We start from the raw sequence: 6,000 nt of genomic DNA, 5'->3' as shown, positions 1-6,000 counted from the left end.
TTGACCGCGAACAATTGCTTCCTACGTCACGCGCCTACAGCTGATCGAGCGCTCAGTGCGAATGCACTGACAGCCGTAAACAAATACACAGTTTAATTTCTCCGATTAAATTCAGTATAAAGCTATAGTGAGTTGATGAATTATGTTATTAACATTCAGTATTTTGCAGGATACGGTTGTATAAAGTATTTAAGAACTTCAGGTAAATTCTGTGCGTGTCCGACGTTAAGACGACCTGCTATCAAGAAAATTTCAGGAAGAATGTAATTTCGAAGAAGAAACTAATAAACTAAAAAAGGGTAATTATTAATTGAGTTCATTTTACAGGTAACCTATTTCCACTTAGGTACGTACTTTAGACGTAATTTGCTGCTCGCGATTACGTGATTCATACTTTGTGCTAATTTCATGTTCTATGGATTTACTTGTGAAGCGACGTGCTTGCATACATTTACTGATTTTGACAATTATTGATTAATGAACAGGGTTGTTATTTGTATATACTATGCATCGCTTGGCTGCACTGCTTTTTCACTGATGTCATTTTTTTAATTATGTGCCTGCTGTGCTTATTTATTTAAATTATAATTGTAACCTGATTTATTGTGCTGACTGTGATTATGTATGTAAGTTATACTTTTTGGATTTATCTGCTTGCGCATCCATGTTTACTTGCTAAGATGACATATGAACATTTATTTGCTCAGGCTGATATGATGCTAATGACTTGTTTATTACGTAAGACATATGTTTACTGCTATGCGTATGTATTGCATATTTATACATTTCTGTTTGTTGTCATAACTACTCTTTAATTTGGTGTATAGAAATGCTGATATACTGTGTATAAACATAGAGTTTAGGTCACACTACTGTATTAATTATAGATTGTTCGCTTGGCAGAGCCTCGTTGTAGGAATTGTGCTGCATCCACTTGTTGCTTATGCTGATATGATGCTAATGACTTGTTTATTACGTAAGATATATGTTTGCTGCTTTTTGCATGGATTACATATTTACACATTTCTGTTTTGTTGCCATAACTGCTCTTTAATTTGGTATATAGAAATGCTGATATACTGTGTATGAACATAGAGTTTAGGTCACACTACTGTATTAATTATAGATTGTTCGCTTGGCAGAGCCTCGTTGTAGGAATTGTGCTGCATCCACTTGTTGACATTCTGTTCTTTACTGGTCTATTTACTCGCTATTGCTTGTTTTGCTTACGCTCAGTGCCTTATATTTTTAAGATAAGAAAATTCACTGCTATAATTCGACGAACGACATTAGTACAAGAAAGTCATTGAAGTCACATGAGCTGAGGTTTATGGAAGCTGTATAAATTTATGCAAATAGGAAGGAGGATAACGACATGACAGACCGAAACTAGGTTTAGACCATTAACAATTATTAGACTGCATTTTTCGTAAGCAATTGAAATAGGAAGTGACACTTGACACAAAAAATACTCCACATGTTTGCTTCTGCTATGATTCTTGAAGTGGTGTACACACTGTGAAATATTATGATCATTCACACTCCGTAATCGTACTTAATTACTGAGAGTTATTCGAACTAAGTCTGTTAGAGGTCAGGTATGCATTTCTTTTATTTAATGATGGACAAGGAACCAAAATGTATCTTATAATTTATAATGAGTAGAAAATTTGGGTCAGATGGATTACACAGAGGTTGTGTGTTGACAATGTGTCTTCGGATTGTATGAGATGATGAGGTTTGCATTAGGATTTTATCTGTACTTGTTCAAGGAGACTGACTAGAGGAAAGAGTTGTTATGGAAGTGAAATGATATTGGTGCTGAGGTTTATATGTAGCGACGTATTATTGAGGTATTGAGAGTATATTAAGTTGTTGATTATTGGAGTTTTTGTGGACAAGAGGTAAGGTAAATGATATTGATGATAAGACGTATTGAAGAGGTATTATTGAGGTATTATTGAGATTGTGTGAAGCTGATGATTATTGGAGTTTTGGTGTATAAGAGGTAAAGTAAGTGAGGAGCATATTTTTTTGTTGGTCTTATGGAACAAGGAGGATGAAGAGAGCAGACTAGAACACTAAAATAGAAGGAAGATAGTCTATACACACACTTTGTTAAATAACTAAGCAGTATATACTTTTTTTTGGAGAGAGGAAGTAATTGCATATCTTGGCTCACTGACAGTTGTTCAACAACAGTACATTTTGATCTGGCTTGGCAAACATTGGTCTTGACATGATGACTATGACGTTGACTAACTATTATTGACTGTTATACATTGCTGCCACTACTACTTGATACACATGATGAACATCAGATTTAGACAGAATTTCATTTACACAATTAACACTATTCAGTTACACAGTAGTACTTAATGTGGATGAAAGTTGAGTGAGTGTGTTTTGTGTGTTTTCCTTTACTAATCCTACCCACCTATCTCCTAAATATTATTTTATTTGTTTGTAGTGGCTTGCACTGACACCCATGAATATTATAGGTTTACTGGTATTTGTGTATTGTAATAGTTAATAGGACAATTATCTGATATCATTTGTGTGTTTGTTATGATTTGTATGTTACTGTAAAAGCATTTGTATGTGCATTCAAACTATTGTTCATGCCTGGACTGTCTGATTAGTGAAGATAAATATTCTGAACTGTTACCTGCACTTTTCAACATGATGTGTGACATTTGGTCGTGTTTAATTTCTGCTGATGAACAGTGTGATCAGTGCTAGTGAATTTTTTGGAACGGCTTCTGCTGAGAGATGTGACTTTTTGCTGTCTGCACCTACTCAATATTGCTGGGTGCCACTGATGGACTGCTTCTACTGAAAAGATGTCCCCTGTTGCTGTGTGCACCTGCTCAACATTGCTGGGTGCCTCTGATGGACTGCTTTTACGGAAATGGTGTCACTTGTTGGTATCTGCACCTGCACTCAACATTGCTGGGTGCAACTGATGAACTGTTTCTACTGAAATGAAGTCACTTGTTGCTGTTTGCACCTGCGCTCAACATTGCTGGGTGCAACTGATGAACTGTTTCTACTGAAATAATGTCACTTGTTGCTGTCTGCACCTGCTCAACATTGCTGGGTGCAACTGATGGACTACTCCTACTGAAATGGTGTCACTTGTTGGTGTCTGCACCTGCACTCAACATTGCTGGGTGCAACTGATGAACTGTTTCTACTGAAATGAAGTCACTTGTTGCTGTCTGCACCTGCTCAACATTGCTGGGTGCAACTGATGAACTGTTTTTACTGAAATGAAGTCACTTGTTGCTGTCTGCACCTACTCAACATTGCTGGGTGCCTCTGATGGACTGCTTCTACTAAAAAGATGTCACCTGTTAGTGTCTTTTTTTTGTATAAACTAATCATTGCAAGCATTTTATGTGAACATTTGTATAAACTGATTTTTTGTATATTGTGTAAACTATTATGTAAAGTCACATGTATGAAAAGAAGTTGTATTGCTTACTGTATTTCATATATTAGGTTAGTAAAAGGTCAGTGCAAAGCCAAAATTTTAACTAATTATGTGATATTTAGGTATTAATATTATCTTTTATTTTTGTCTGTATTTTTGTGGACGAATTTGGTGGTATTTTCACCACCAATGCTGGCAAAAATACCATCAAATTCTGGCCTGTGGAGGAGGGGCATATGAAAGGTGGCTACACTGTGCCACTGCGCCAGAGAGTGCGCCAAAGAGTACTATTAAGCCGCCTCCACAGTGCGTGTTTAGAGTTCGTGGCAGTCAGTGGTTGTTGAGAGTTCATGGCAGTCAGTGCTACCAGAGAGCTCGTAGAGGACAGTGTGTGTTAAGAGTTCGTACTGAGATGTACTAGTGGGCACTGCTTGTCGTGAAGTCGGAGTAAGATGTTGTAGTAAAGAGTGTTCCATGTTTTATGCAGTGATTTGATGGGAGAGATAGCAGATGTTATTGTAATGAGTGCATTTCGTCAATATATGAAGGTAAAATTTATAATGTTCCTTTATTAGTTGTGTATCTGAAATAATGTGTCACTACAGGTTCAGTCAACAAAGCATCTGGCTTGTGTTCTTGGATTAGAGTGTAATTGTGATTTTTTTGCATAATTATAGTTTTTCTAAATTTCCTTTGTCACGTCAGTATAATTGGTATCAAAATTCTTGTCTTGTGGGAAAAGAACCGTGCCAGATGTGGACGTTGAGTCACACTCCCACATACAGAACAGTTACTCTTGTGCTCATTGGTTTCGTAGATTTTTATAGTTGCTGGGGTCTTAATTAATTAATTGTGTTTACGAAAATCTTCTTACATTGTTTGTTGCAGTCAGATTGCGTAATAATACTAGTCAGGGCCAACCGATTACGAGACACTGCGTAATCGGACATAAGTATTTTCATTATTTATTTAATTAAGCCCCCATGCAAGGTGTCAGGGCCGCGCTAATGTCAAACGAGAGCGTGTCACGGGTAGCGCTGTACGAAAGAAGAGGCGGTGACGTAGGTCGTGGGAGTCGTATCACAGCTCCCCCCCCCCCCCCCCCCCCCCGTACCCTTCCACGGTCCAGGATGCAATTCACTTCACTGTCCGACTAACGCGTCTTAAATCTTGTTCTACGTTGTAAATTTCTCAGAAACAGTTTTCTTTAAAGTAAAACTGATCTCCATGATTTATAGTAAAGTTTCAAAGATTTTATCGTGTGTGCATTGAACCTAGCACCACACGAAGTCACAGATTGTTTCGGACATGCAAAAAAACAGTAGATTAATTTTCTTCAGCTGCTGCATCAGCTGATTCGTATTTGCTTTCGAGAATGTCAGTACTCGAGACACAGCAAAGAGCATGCTAAGCAAGGGATGAGTCACTTATTTCAGGGCAGATCTCACCTTCCATTCTTGAGCAAACAGTGTGTAGTCGGAATTGTCTGGTGTCGTGCTAGCGAGCAGATTAACTCTCAGTTAACAGCACTGGTAATGTCGAACAGTTATCTACTTGCAATTAGAGCAGTAATTTATCTTTTGCGGATTTTCCAAGTCTAACATTGCACTTTATATCACGCAACGTTTATAATTTATGTCTGTACTGCGGTTTAGTTATATAGTTTTCATTGAGCACACAATTAGTTTCCTTTGACATTTAATTAATTTTCTTTATTTAAAATTTTACATTTCGTGAAATTTAAAGTTTTATTTCACAACATTGTTCACAGGCGCAGCGCAGGATCAACCAACAGTCAGGTTTGGTCAGCAATAGAATACACACCTAAAGTATATTCAGTTTTCTCTCAGACAGACAATTTTATAGAAAAGTTACAAGTTAAAACTAACCCCAATTTTCTATCATCGGCCGGCCGCGGTAGGCGAACGGTTCTAGGCGCTTCAGTCCGGAACGGCGCGACTGCTACGGTCGTAGGTTCGAATCCTGCCTCGGGCATGGATGTGTATGATGTCCTTAGGTTAGTTAGGTTTAAGTAGTTCTAAGTTCTAGGGGACTGATGACATCAGATGTTAAGTCCCATAGTGCTCAGAGCCATTTGAACCATTTTTTCTGTCTTCGCCCGTGTAAAAGATACAGCCTTCTGATATGAGATCAATGTTTTGAAGCACCACTGTGGCCATTTTGTATCGTGAGACCGATGGAATGAAGTTTACTGTGTTTCTTGCTGCCTCTGCCCATTAAAAGGAGTCCATTTTGCTGTAATAAATCAATAATATCATTCACAAAGGCCTCAGACCCAAATGTTCTGGACCAAATGTAGATCATAGCTATCTTTCAATGTAGCCTATTTTTAGATCTTACACCTTTCCCTCTCCCACTCCCATTCCTGTTTTCCAGGTGATCGACTTACGTAACAGGAGAAAACGTTAAGTAGGTGTGACAGTGTAGGTATCCAGCAAATAATATCGTTAAAGAGAAACTGCTTGCAAATTGCTAACGACATATGCAGCAGCGTAAGTCATTTCCACTGGTTGGAAGTTGTCTAAACAAGCCAGTACTGCCCA

Source organism: Schistocerca piceifrons, chromosome 8 (genome assembly GCF_021461385.2).
Source record: "Schistocerca piceifrons isolate TAMUIC-IGC-003096 chromosome 8, iqSchPice1.1, whole genome shotgun sequence".
Taxonomy (NCBI): Eukaryota; Metazoa; Arthropoda; class Insecta; order Orthoptera; family Acrididae; genus Schistocerca; species Schistocerca piceifrons.
The sequence above is the reverse complement of the archived record's forward strand: the minus strand, read 5'-3'. Positions refer to the sequence as shown.